The sequence below is a fragment of the Oryctolagus cuniculus genome, chromosome 10 (assembly GCF_051225735.1).
Source record: "Oryctolagus cuniculus isolate XC-2025 breed Fujian yellow rabbit chromosome 10, ASM5122573v1, whole genome shotgun sequence".
Classification (NCBI taxonomy): domain Eukaryota; kingdom Metazoa; phylum Chordata; class Mammalia; order Lagomorpha; family Leporidae; genus Oryctolagus; species Oryctolagus cuniculus.
In genome coordinates, this window is record NC_142876.1 from 46659297 (window position 1) to 46673789 (window position 14493).

General features: G+C 39.2%; 1 long non-coding RNA gene across 2 annotated transcripts in view; it reads right to left on the reverse strand.

The window, feature by feature from the left end:
- Window positions 1-13637, reverse strand: part of LOC108177138 (uncharacterized) — a 135957-nt gene extending 122320 nt beyond the window's left edge. Inside the window, exon 1 of one of the 2 annotated variants that reach the window (XR_016214074.1) lies at window positions 13490-13637. This is a non-coding gene — a long non-coding RNA (uncharacterized LOC108177138). The remainder of the gene's footprint in view (window positions 1-13489) is intronic. The other variant, XR_016214075.1, reaches the window with a different exon arrangement.
- Between the last annotated feature and the right edge of the window lie 856 nt (window positions 13638-14493).

Below are 14493 nucleotides of genomic sequence, written 5' to 3' on the forward strand. Positions count from 1 at the left end.
TCATCTCACTTTACTTAACACTATCCTGACAAGTGAAACAAGACTTAAAACAGGAAAAGAGAGGAAATTGGAAAGGATTGGAAAAGGAAGAGAGAACAATTGTTGCCATTTTTGTATAACATGGCAATCAACGCATGGCTGGGTGTTAAATTAGTAAATGATTGATGGAGGGTTGATTATGCTTCACAGGAATCTTTGTGAAACACATCTTTGCAATTTATTTTATACAAATATTTGTAGTCAAGTGATTACAGCTCCAATCACAGAATGTAGATTTAGTCATTCTTGATAAATCCTTGTGTTTTCCTTATAAGGTTTTGAGAGTAGCCCTAAAGTTGTTAACTGTGAGGGACAAGGTCTTGGTGGATAAAATGTTACCTAGAAACCGAATAGTACCAGCTACTATTTCTGCATCCCTGTGGAACTTTGTTCGAAGCAAATGTGTTATGTTTTAATGAAGAAAGAAAATTAAAAGCATTTTTGTTAAAAATAGATGAAGTCGCAGCACTGTGGCTTGCGACACTGGTATCCCATGTGGGCACTGATTGGAGTCCCAGTGCTCCTTTTCCAATCAAGCTCCCTGCTAACGGACTAGGAAAGCAATGGAAGATGGCCTGAGTGTTGGGCCCCTGCACCCACGTGGGAGACCGGGGAGAAGCTCCTGGCTCCTGGCTTCGGATTGGCCCAGCTCCGGACGCTGCTGCCATTTAGGGAGTGAACCAGAGGATGGAAAACCTCTCTTTTTCTCTCCCTCTCTCTGTAACTCTGCCTCTCAAATAAATAAATAAACCTTTAAAAAATTAAAAATGGATGAAAAAGGGGCAGACATTTTGAGATGCAGTGTGTTCAGCTATTGCCTGGGATGCTCGTGTCCCATATCTGAGTAGCTGGAATCAAGCTCATCCACCACCTCCAGCCCAGCTTCCGACTACTATTTCTGGGAGACAGCAGATAATGGCCCAAGTGTTTGGATTCCCTGCCACCCAGGTGGGAGACGCTGAGAGAGTTTCTCTCTCCTGGCTTTGTCCTGGCCCAGCCCTGACTGTGGTGGACATTTTGGGAGTGAATCGGTAGATGGACGATCTCTTTCTCTCCCTCTCTCCCCTTCTCTCTCTGTCACTCTGACTTTTAAATAAATAAATAAATAAATAAAACCTTATAAACGAGTGAAAAAGAAAAAATATGTAAAATGAATAAATTTTAAAATATAAACATTACCAGATTATAGCATTTTATATATATATATACATATATATATATATATATATATATACACAAATATGAGCTCTCACAGAGGACATAATGTTCAGGTGCATTTGTGTGAAACAGGAAAAGAAACTCTTCTCCTGGTAGACACAACTTTACCACAGGCCTCATGGCTTGATGTGGTAAGACTATGGCCAGATTTCATTTCCCACTTACACCTCTTAGGTACCTTTACTCAAGAACAGACTCAAATAAACATATGCAATAGATATTGAAAAGAGATCTTATTAGCAACAACAATAAAATATAGCAAGTTAATGAGGTTAAAAATACAATCACTGATAATTTTTACTAATAAAGGTAGAATAATAAATTGAGAGTCTCAGATTTTACCTGAATTGGAAGATTAAATTTTTTAAAGATTTATTTATTTACTTGAAAGTCAGAGTTACACAGAGAGGAGAAGGAGAGGCAGAGAGAGAGAGAGAGATGTCTTCCATCCACTGGTTTACTCCCCAGATGACCTCAATGGCCAGAGCTGAGCCAATCCGAAGCCAGGAGCCAGGAGCTTCTTCCAGGTCTCCCACGTGGGTGCAGGGGTCCTTGGAGCCAACTGTAAATGGACTGTTGCTATGTTATAGCTCTACTCAGGGCTTTTCTGGACACAGTGGTGAAGGAAAATTATCCCAGTGGATAAAACCAAAGCAGTATAATTGGAGGAAGACCTGGCCTGAAGTACAGATATTCCTGAACTTGGGCCATCCTCCACTGCTATCCCAAGCCATAGCAGAGAGCTGGATCGGAAGAGGAGCAGCCGGGACTAGAACCAGCGCTCATATGGGGTGCCAGTGCTTCAGGCTTTAACCTGCTGAGCCACAGCACCAGCCCCGAAGATTAAATATTTTAAAGACATTGATTAATCAATGAACATTTGTAGACCTTAGCAACTTCCAATTAAAATACAATGTCCTATGGTAGAGGCCAGGTAGGAACCAAAGGATGCTTCTCAGATCATAATACATATTGAGCCTTTAGTGACTACAATAGTACTTCAACTCTCCAACATTGTCTAAACAACACTGCTTCTCAAATAGAGAAATGTTATAGACACAGAACAGAAAAGACAACTGAAAGGTTGGTCACTTTGCACACAGTATGTTATCTAAGGACACCGTTTAGATGATGAGGTGGAACTAATATTAGCAGATGGATCTAGACATCCTTGTTTATTTTTGCCACTATTATCACCATCACTCTCTCAGATTTCCCTAATATTCTATTTATTTATTTATTTAAAAGGCAGACCAGCAGTAGGTGGGGTGGAGTGTGTGTGTGTGTGTGTGGCAGAGAGAGAGAGAGAGAGAGAGAGAGAGAGAGAGAGAGAGAGAGAGAAATTTCCATCTGCCTGTTCACTCCCCAAATTAGCCACAATCATAATGGCCAGGGTTGGACGAGGTCAAATAGATGAGCCAGGAACTTCATCCTAGTATGCCACAAGGGTGGCAGGAGCTCAAATATTTAGACCATTTTCTGCTGCTTTCCCAGGTGCATTAGTAGGAAGCTGGATCAGAAGCAGAGCAGCCTAGACTCAACTGGCACTCTGATATGGGATGCTGGCATTACAAACAGCAACTTAACCCTCTGTGTCACAACTCTGGCACTAATCTCATCTATTTGAGGATCCCAACCAACCACCCTAGCCATTTAATCGCTGTCTAGAAGTTCAGGAATATCTGTACTTCAGGCCAGGTCTTCCTCCAATTATACTGCTTTGGTTTTATCCACTGGGATAATTTTCCTTCACCACTGTGTCCAGAAAAGCCCTGAGTAGAGCTATAACATAGCAACAGTCCATTTACAGTTGGCTCCAATACATTATACTGACTTGTCTGTGAACCAAAGGCAGATCTTTCACCCTGCTCTATCTGTTGAACATAATTAACCCCCATGAGGTTATATGTGTTAGTTGGGAAACAGACATGAATGTAAATGCAATAGGTGCCATGAGAAATGAACCCTCTGGTCATATAACTTCCTTGTCACCTGGGTCTTCTTGGGTCCAATCCCAAATGTACTATTGCCATCATCTGATGACTTTTTCATCATCTATCTAAACTCTCAGGACCCCTTCATTCATTATCCATCACCCCAGATATTGCTGGGCCCCGTGTGTTAATTACCACTTTAGCCTTGCTACTCATTGTGAGAAGTATGTCAAACTCACATATGGCCTCTACCATTTGGAATCTTATTATCCCACTGTCAGTAAGGAGAGGTCCCAGCATCCTTTATGCTCAGTCTCAGTCTATAGAGGAGAATCACCATTTATTTAAAGATGCAACATCCTCACATCAGTGCTTTCTTCCTTCCCTTAGTTTAAGTAGTGCCCTCTACCCTTCTCAAGGAACATAACCATACGATGGGTTCTACTGTCTCACATAATGAACTCATTCAAATATTTCCACTTCCCAAACCTTCTAGCCTCCAGCCCTTAACATCTCCACTTTATTTACTATGGATCATTTCCATGTTAAATTTCAAGGAACATTCTCAGCAGCATGTTAAGACCAGCTGCAAGTGTGCCTGCCCGGACATTAAATCCTTATTACAGAATAGTACTCTCATATCAAAAAAATTCTCCCTTATGCACTGTTATATATACCTCTCTATTCCTAATACCAGCTCCAGATTTGACCTCATTGTTCCTACTAGTGTAAACTAGTGCTTGCAATTCCTTTCATGTAGAAGCTAATTCCAGAGCAGAGATTGTGTTTCCTCATAAGGATGTGCTAAAACCTGTGATTGTTACTCTTATGCATCTCCTTGGCTAGACTATAGTGTCAACTCTTTGGTCAAACACCAGTCTAAATGTTGCGTAAGGGTATTTTTAGGTATGATTATTCAGTAGACTTTAAGTAAAGCAAATTATCCTCCATAACATGGATGTGTCTTATCCAATAAATTTAATGCAGAAAGAAAAAAAGAAAGAAAGAGTGAGGGGAGAAAGAAAAGAAGGAAGGATTATATTTTTAGATTTGTGTCTATGAAATGGTTGAATACAAATCTGTTCTCTTTATATTCATTTTATGTTAACATGAGAGTTGATGAGAATTGTATTGTAGTAACTATGCATTTCTTGTGACCCTAAGAATCTAATGTATTAATAAATTTCTTTAAAAAAAAACAGAGCAAAGACTGAATATCTTTGAAACTGAAGGAATTCTTCTCAAGACTGCAACATAGAATTTCTGTGTTGCCAGCCTGCTGCTCTGCAGAATTCAGACTTAGGAATACAACTATAACTATTCTACAGCAGCAACATCACCTGAATTTCTAGCCTCACCAGCCCTTACAACTGATTAAATAGTCAATTTTCCTCCCTCTTTCTCATCCACCCCCTTTCTCTTGGCAGTTCACCTCTAGAAAGGAATGTTCTATCCTGAGGGTTTGTCTTGTAGGATACTTCCTATTGTGTTAGCCTGGGTTCTCCCACAAGCAGAACCTGAGACAAGCTGGAGTCTTGTGAGCAGGGTGTTTATGTGGGAAGCAATCCCAGATGGCAGAAGTGAGGGAGAGTGGAGAAACATGGGAAAAGAAAAGGGCAGTACACGGGCACTTTCCTGAAGTCGGTTGTCCCTGCAGGTGGCTGATGCTCAATTCCTTGTGAACTTCTGACACCCTTATGAAATGTCTCCCAGAACTCCCTGGCCAGGGCTTAAAAGGGAGAATTACCTTTCTACCAGTTTTCACCCTCTGCTTTTGTGTTCCATTTTGTGTAGACGTGGATACTAAGCAGACTCACCTCTTCCATAGGAACTTTCGAACTTGTTGTCACCCACAGCTCCTTGAAGGGTAAAATAATAAACTCAAATGCCCTGTTCTTTGACCATGATCCCTGTGCTATAACTCCATCCTCTCACTCCCTTACCTTTATTATACCTGCTTTCCAAATCCTAAGCTTTGATTCTTACATTTTATTCCATTCATAGTGTCCGAGGCAATGTCAAGTAGATTCAAACCCTGCCTCACCATATACTGTCTCAGCCCTCTAATCTTGGAGAAGTTATTTGAATTTTGTATGTGTTAGTTTTCTTGTCTATAAAATGGGATAATAACAGTACCAACTTTATGGAGTTGTTTTGAACATGACTTGAGGTAATATATGTAAAGTATTTAACAGTATGCTGATGCATAGGAACTATTCAATGAATGATTACTATTACCATTACAATGGTGGTTAATATAATGATGATGCTATTTGTTCAGCTCAGGTACTACAGTTTATAACTTCATCTACTTTCTTACTTTCCAACCTTGGGTTTCTGTTGGATCTAACAAATAAACCTGAAGCTGTATTTATGTACTCTTCACTTCAGTTGATCTGTTGAGTACAGATAGATATAATTACTAAAATGGAGATTAAAGTACACACCTATTCATGGTCCCTAGCTAATGGCTACTGCAAAGACCTACCATTTGTTGATAAATCTCTATCCTCATTTTGTTTCTTCTTTTTTTAAAATTTATTTGACAGAGTTAGACAGTGAAAGAGAGAGACAGAGAGAAAGGTCTACTTTCCGTTGGTTCACCCCCCAAATGGCCGCTACAGCCAGAGCTGCGCCAATTTGAAACCAGGAGCAAGGTGGTACTTCCTGGTCTCCCATGAGGGTATAGGTGCCCAAGCACTTGGGCCAAACTCCACTGCCTTCCCGGGCCACAGCAGAGAGCTGGACTGGAAGAGGAGCAACCGGGATTAGAACCCGGCACCCATATGGGATGCCGGCGCCACAGGCGGAGGATTAACCTAGTGAGCCACGGTGCCGACCCCCTCATTTTGTTTCTTTAGAGTAATGTCCTTACTTATTCTGAGCAAAATTGAAATCAAGACCTGGTATATTTCAAAGTCACTCTCCTTTTCTGCCTATGTACACTTAAAAGGGCATCTCCATTGATTCTCCCTTCCTTTCCCCAAATTTCAAATCTCAACTGGTACTCTGTTATTGTTAACCAAGTCTAAGGATTCTATATTTGTTCAAGAGCCCACCTGCTCTGGTCCTCACATTGCTTTATCAAATTGTCAACAAATCTGTTGTTGCGTACATGTGCTAGTCATCGTGACCCTTCCTTAAAAGAACTCTGAAATTTGACTGGGTTGAAATAGTTGTTCTACTACTTTGCTGAAGTGTGATATTTGGCAAGCCATTTAGCCTCTCAACTTCTCAGGTTAACCTCTCTTTCAATGGAAAATAATTCTAATCACGTAGGGTGGTTGTAAGGATTGAATAGATTAATGTCTATGAAGTGCTTGGAACAGAGACTCAAATATAATAATGAGCATTAAAGAGCTGTTATTTTTATTTTTAATGTAGGGAATCATCCATCAAACAACTTAGCAGGAGACAGAGCAAAAGGGAGCAAGTCCCTCTTCCTGCCTTCTGGCATCCTGAGTTAGGAGAATCCTAGGGATTTGATACTTGAGCAATGGAAACAAAGACTGAGAGTAGGTGAGATGATATTCCAGGCTGTACTAGGACTGTGTTTGAGATCTTATGACAAGTGTCCTGTGGTGGTGTTGCCAGATGTAAGATCATGGATAGATGATGCTGTGACTGCGCATTCACTATGCTTTCTTATAGCAAAGTCTCCCTGACTCTTCTGAGTTTTCTAATTCTGGTTCATCAGCTTTTCCATTGATTCCATGATGTCCCTAAAATTCCCACAATACATTCTTTTTCTGTCATCATTAGCTTCTGTCCATTCTTCTTGTCTGAATTCAGGAATCCTGACAACTATAGTGATCACTACCTCTCCTAGAAATTCTTGGGAGACAATTCTCCTTTCTTCCTAACTATGCTCCTCAAATTATATATGTACTTCTCTGACTTCTCTGCCAAACTCTTTATCTCTACAGTTTTTCTCTGTTCCTGCTCCTTTTTCTTCCCATTCTAAACACTCTCTCTGACTTAGCTTGTCTGGGTCAATGTCTCCAACTACTTCAACCTAATGTAAATGGTTCCTATACCCATGTTTTCACTGAAGCCTTCAGTCCCAAACTCCAGATGCTAATTTTCACTTCTTAGATTTTGTATAACCTGGAGGAACTGCCTGTATCTTCTCCAACTACGACAAGTTCATATCACTGCACTTCCTGGAGAAGTAATTCATCAGCCAATGTTATACAAGAGTCATTCTTGGATCTTCTGTTTCCTCTTTTTCCTTTCTCTTGTTTCTACTGCTTTACTTATGATCCCTCTTCTTCAGACTGAGAAATTGCAAAGCCTTCTCACTTTTTAAAATGCAAATCTGTTATTGGTATTTTGCTTAGCAGTTTCAGATGGTTTTATATTTTTATCATATCACACAAAGTAATTCTAGTCAAATTATTTCAATCTATAATTAATTCATTCAGGGGCCTGTTGGAGGTCTCACTAGGTAGGAAGCATTAGAAGTGCAAAGACATGACATTATTTCAAAAATTTCATGGGCACATTCAATTAAAAGATAAGTTTTTCTTGGTACAAATAACTTTTGATATCCATGCATACTTTTTCATAATATGAATTTCCATAAATTTTTGAAGACCCCTGTATGCATGATTTTTTAAAAAAATCACAACAGTATAAGGTTATATTTTTAAACAATATTTATTTATTTATTTATTTTAGAGACTGAGTTACAGGAAGAGAGGAAGAGACACGGAGAGAGAGATCTTCCACCTACTGGTTTACTCCCTAATTGGGTTGCAATGGTCAGGGCTGGATGGGGCAGAAACCAGGAGCCAGGAACTCCATCCAGGTCTCCCAGGTGGGTTTTGGGGGTCCAAACACTTGGGCCATCTTCTGCTGCTTTCCCAGGTGCATTAACAGAGAGCTGGATAGGAAGTGGAGCAGCTGAAACTTGAGCAGGTGCTCCTAAGGGATGCTGATATCATAGGTAGTGGCTTAACCTACTGTACCACAACAGTGTCCCCTCCCCACTTTTAAGATTTGTGTATTTGAAAGGCAGAGCTACAAAGAGAGAGAGAAGGAGAGAAAGACACACAGAGAGAACCAATACAAAGTTATCTTTTACTTCCATTTCCATGAACTTTTCAGAACCATTATACACACAGGAAGAAGATAAGAAGAGACCTAGGGGAGACGACGGTCATTTAATCTGCAAGCCAAGGAGACAGGATAGGAGCAGATCCTCTCTTCACAGTGCTCAGAAGGAACTAACCCTGGCTTGCCAAGCTGTGAGAGAGTACGTTTCTATTGTTTAAGTGACCCAGTTTGTGGTATTTCACTACAGGAGGTACAACAAATGAACATAAATATAAATTCAGAAATATTTATAGTATTGTATTAAATGAAATGAATACACACAAATGTACATACTCACCTATAGTTTGCAGTGTATCCCAAAAACAATAGAAAACAAAAATGCTATAGTTTGTTTCATTGAACCTGTAAACTTGAATACACCACAGAGAATGTGAAAGCAAAATAAATCTTAAATCAATAAGTGCAAAGTATGGTATTTTCTCTGTGTGTCCAAAGAAAGCAGTTACAAGTAAATATATAGCTTTTTAAATTGTACCTGTTGATTATATTATTTCCATATTTTCTTGAATGAACTTAATGGCATTTATAGTCAACCTAAAATGGACACAAAATTTATTTCATTTTCAAACTATTAATCCTAGTTGTTTTTTTATTTATCTGTTTATTTTGAGTTAAAGGAATACCTTTTCTCTACAAGACTAGATGATAAAAAATTCAAAAGAAATTCTTAAATAGCAAACATACATATTGCACACAAAGATGGGTGAAAGTTTAAAATGCTAGTGGAACGGATGAGCTGTCCTTAGAGATTTTAAATGCGCAGAATATGCATGAGATTTCTTCCTCTTTAATTTCTCCTTTCCTTCTACTTCTCTATTCAAAAGTGAATGAAATAAGAAGCAGAAGGAATAGATCTTATTCCAGAAAACTTTCAGAAGTGCCCCTAAATTTGGCACTCTTTCTTCTAAATTTCTATAGATATTCATAGACTGGACAGTTTGCTTGTGAGTTCATTGACTTTTGTTGCAGAGTAGCATTCGGTTAACATATTATCTAGCCAGGCCTGTGGAAATCAGTTTTACTAGCACATTAAAATCACCCGGGAGGGACTTTCCGAACACATGTACCTGAGCTCCAATGTCAGAACTTCTGATTTAATTGGCCTGAGGTGAGGCCCCAGTCATCAGGATGTTTTTTCAGACTGTAGCATCGATTGAAGTGTGTGAGGTTGAGAACCTCCATCTGGGCAGTGTTTATTATCCTTGGCTATTCATCAAAATTAACTGGGTTGCTTGTTAAAACTGTAGATTCCTGAGCCACTCCCTCAAGAATCTGATTCAGTAAGTCTGTGGAATCTGTACTTTAAACAAGCACCCCAGGGGTTTTTGATAATTGGTTGAATTTAGGAAACACTAATCTAGTACATCCAATAAAATGCAAACTAGCTAGACGGGTCTGTTTTGTGCTTAATGACAAAATTTTCTCAAACTCATTCTAATACTACGTGTTGTTAAAAAAATTTTCTCTTAAAATTGTCTACTTTTTCTGTGTGTCCTAGTGTGTAGATTTATTTAGCTTATCAAGTGGCCCCTTTCAGGACATTCAAGAACCAATTTGCAATATACATAAGAATAAATATGTTTTCCACAGATTTCATAGATGCACACAGGATATCAAATCAATAAATTAGTTGTAAAATATTTGTGTTATGTGTAATAATCCTAAACACTAAGAAGATCTTTGAAATGATATTTTTCTTCAGGGGAATATTTCTTTTTTTCCCCTCACCAGTTAGGAATCACTATTTCCTATTCAAATGAATTTGGAATTCTTCTTTTTAAAATTTTTATTTTTTATTTTTATTTTAATTGAAAGAGAGACAGATCTCCCACCTGGTGGTTCACTCCCCAAGCACACTCAACAGCCAAAGCTGGGCCAGGCTAAAGTCAGTTAGTCAATCCAAGTTTCCCATGTCAGTGTCAGGAACCCAGCTACTTGAGCCACCATCTGTTGCCTCCCATGGAACACATTAGCAGGTAGTTGGAGTCAGGATTGAGCTGGGACTGAAATTCAGGCCCTCCCATATGGCATAGGTATTGCAAATAGCACCATAACCACTGTGCCCAATGCCTGCCCCTGGAATTCTTAATCGTCATTCTTATAGTCTGGGCATATAATGCTATATAATCAAGCATAATTTTTTCAATTTCCTTCCGGCCACCTCTACCAGAATACCTCGTTCTCATCCTCATTTGGGAGTTAGTTGGAGTGGGAAGAGTGTTCTATTCTGTTGGTTGGCCTTTTCAACGGCCTCCAAAGGAGACTCCATACAGAGCTGCCTCTTTTTAGACATGTGTCTTTCAGCCAGGGACCAAATGGTAGCTACCAAGACCAGATGCATGGGGTGGGGAGGGATCAAATCCTTTTGTACTTTCCTAGTTTAAATCTGTGCACTATACATAGTGTTCTGATTCACAGTGTGTTACATGCATTTGCACTTCTCAAATCAGGCTGGGCTTCTGGAAATACACATTTCTCTTTGCAACCTAGAATAAAGAGATAAATATCTTGCGGCTTAGCAAACACGAAAACAAAGCAAACAAAAACGAATGAAACAACACCACCAACAATAACAAAACAACATATTTTGGGACAATAACCTGTGGGGCTTTGTTCTTTATTTTTCCTTTTTTCAGAGTATTCTACCATTTTACCTATGGGTGTTTTTTCACTTGGGTATCTTAACCTTCTGAAGATAGATCTTTTACTGAGGCTCACCATGGTTAATCTATTTTACCTTCTATAAGAAAGTGAAGCATGTATGTGTGTGTGTATATTTACACTCACAATTTGAGATACAATAAGTTTATTCAGGTCTAAAAATAAAGCAAATAATAGAACAATCAGTGTTATGCTGGTTAATGTTTAACCAACTTTCCAGGAAAAAAAAAATTACAGATACACTTATGCAGAACACTTGTGATTTCCATTGTGCAAGTACTCTCACCAGAACTGATTTCGAGCTGCCAACACCAGTTCCCTGAGCACAGATTTCAGAGAAGACATGCATAATCAGTGCTAACCCAGAACTAGCAGCTGCAGGGGGAACTTTACAGGCCTCAGTCCTATTCATATCCACTATAACTCAACGAAATGGAAAACAATAGATTTGAATCAGGACAACTGGCTTTGAGTTTTGATTGGCTACTTCCAGGCCCTGTGAACTCAAGCAAACAACTTCCTTCCTTTTAATCCTGAGTCCTTCTTAATAGTGTATTGAAATCTTTCTCTTTAATTATTTCCCTTTGAACATTTTTCTACTTCTTAGCATGTTTCAAAACAAGTGTGAGATGTCATATTTATATTTGTATTATGATATAATGTGATGAAAATGTGAAATTCCTTGTTTAAGCATGAGAGATACATCAGACAAGTTCCTGTAGAACATACAATACCTGTCCAGTTCTCCTCAAAATTGCCAAGGTCATCAAAAACAAGGAAAGTACAAGAGACCTTCAGAGCCAAGAGGCAGCTATTGAGACAGAGTAACTAAATGTAATGTGGTATTCTGGATGGATCCTGGGATAGAAAAGGACATTATATCAATCTGAAAAGAACAATGAGCTTTAGTTAATAATATTCTACAATAGTACTTCAATAAGTTCATGGAAAATGGAATTAAAAGTTTACTTCAGCACAGAAGACTGAAATCCACGCACCAGTAAGATTTTCAAAAAGTAAATGGAAAAATAAAAGATAAGGAAATGGAAAGGTTGAGTGCCCAGAATGGTCAGTTTCAACTATGCATATATGTTGAAAAGTGTGCAAGGATTACATGCTAATCCACAATTACAGAAACAAAATACAACTGGGCAAATGTTTTACCTAGAGGTTAAGGTGCTGGGTAGGATGCCCAGATCTCATGTGGCAGTGCCTGGGTTCCAGCCTCAGCTCCTCTCCGGATGCCAGCACCCTGCCAATGTGAAGCAGCAAGTGATGGATGGCTCCAGTGGCTCCGTCCTGCCCCCCACATAGGAGACGTGAACTGAGCTCCGGGTTCCTGGCTTGAACCTGTCAAAGCCTGGGCTGTTGTGGACATTTTGGAAGTGAACCCGGGGTGGGAGCTATCTCTGCCTACCTGTCTGTCTATCTATTCCTCTCTCTGTTTTTCTGACTCTGAAATAAACAAATTTAAAAACAACTAGAAAAGGAATTCATTTTTTAAAAGTTCATAAAAAATGTGCTTTATGAAAAAATGCATAGATTTCAAAATTGCACCAAAATAAACCCGTTAATTTCCTTTTTCCATAAATTTTCTGAATTTCCTTCATATTGATATTTGATTTTTGAATCCTAAAAAATCTGCCATAACAATATAAGATATGAGTAATAGGGGAAGGCAAGTATGAAATACATAGGCACACTCTGCACTTTGCAATCTTTCTATAAACCTAAAGCTGTTCTAAAACATAACAAGAATAAAAATCACGTGTAAGCTTTGCCCATGTGATAAATATTTGCAAAGAATATTACATGAGGGGGCTTCAAAAAGTTGGGAGAAAATGGAATTAAAAGAGAATGTGAGTTTTCCATGATTTTTTTGAAGCCTGCTCAGATAATGTGACCTTTGAATCCTTTTTGAGGGGAGAAGAGGGGGTGGGACAAAAGTTTCCAACTATTGAACCACTCTTCACATGATACAGCTTCAAGTTCTGCCCACATAGTGAAGTTTGACAGTTCCCTGAATAAACACAGTTCTTCCACATTTGTGGGTGCTGATCAAATGCTTCAAGGATGAACAAGCTTCCTTTGGCCTCTTTATCTGGCCAACTTCTGTCTGTTTTTCAAGCTCAGCTCAAACACCCTGTCCTCCTTGTGACAAATCAGATCTACTCCCACTGTTCTCTTTATCTCCTGCGTTGAGTTACCTTTCCCCTGTGTGCTTTCACGGCATCCTGACACAGTTATTTCGTCATGCTGTGTTATAATGTTTGTTTCATCTGCTTCTTTTATTATACCGTGAGTAGAGGCCCTAAAAGCCCAAAGAAGGGAGACGGTAAAAATCAGCTGGATAAAGCTGGTCTCTGCCTGGACTTGGCTTGTCCCCACCTCCCTGTCGCTCATTCCCCTTTCACATACATGCCTGTGTCCCTCCTGGTTCAGAGGCTGCCTGCCCACCCTCCCTTTTCTTCATCTAATTCCTCCTTACATTTAATTCTCCATTTCCAGGATACACTCACCTCTGAAATCGGTTGCGTTTACAGCCAGGAGGACAGGAGGGCAGCCTTGATGTGTCTCGCCTTGCTTTTCATGTGGTTTCAGTTTGTGTCAACTCAGGGCCCCTGGTCTTACGCTTGCATTCCCCACAGGTCACCTAGTATTTGGCTCACTCACAGGTGCTGATTGCCTGGTGTTCTGAGTTTCCCAGTCGACACTGAATGACCTTTTCCTGAAAGCCTGAAACACTTGCATCCTATGCCAGTGTTCAGCATGTGATTATAACTTTCTTCGTTCATTCAGTGCTATACAAACTTTTGTTTGTCTGCTTAACAATGCTGTATACATTTTTAGGGCATTGGTTGTTTTCCCTTATTCATTTTACTTTGCTCACAGTGTCTGGCAGTATACTGGAAACGTAATAGGTACTTACTAATATTTAGGGGATTCATTCCGGAATAGCAGCATCAGGGGCTGGCAAAATGTTGAGCCCACTGCAACCTGAGCCCAGACTCTTGAGAATGGGACCTGGGAATCCCGAAAGAGCATTTTGTAGACTCATTTTCCCGGGATTTTCCCCATGCAGGGAAATTATCTCTTAGCAATTGATTTCAGAAGTGCTCTAACACAATGATGATTTGAGCCCTGTGGCTAACTGAAGCCATTTTATAAAAGTATTCTTTCATGGGTGCAATTTCTTTTGTTTAATGTTAATCACTCTTTATTAATATAAAGGATACCACAGTAAAGTGGAAAAGTGTATTCTTATGTTGTCCAAAAATATTCATGAGTTACTGTCGTTCCTTTATCACATTTCTATTCTATATATTATACACTATAGCAGTGGAAAGTTATACTTTCTTAATGAAAATGGAAAAACAGATTCTAAAAAAATTCTTTGTGATGTATGTTTTGTCTATTTGTTGTGTAACATCACTATAATAGTAAAGATTCCTTCACTCTATGCCATTCATTTTTTTTTTTTGACAGAGTTAGACAGTAAGAGAGAGAGACAGAAAGATCTTCC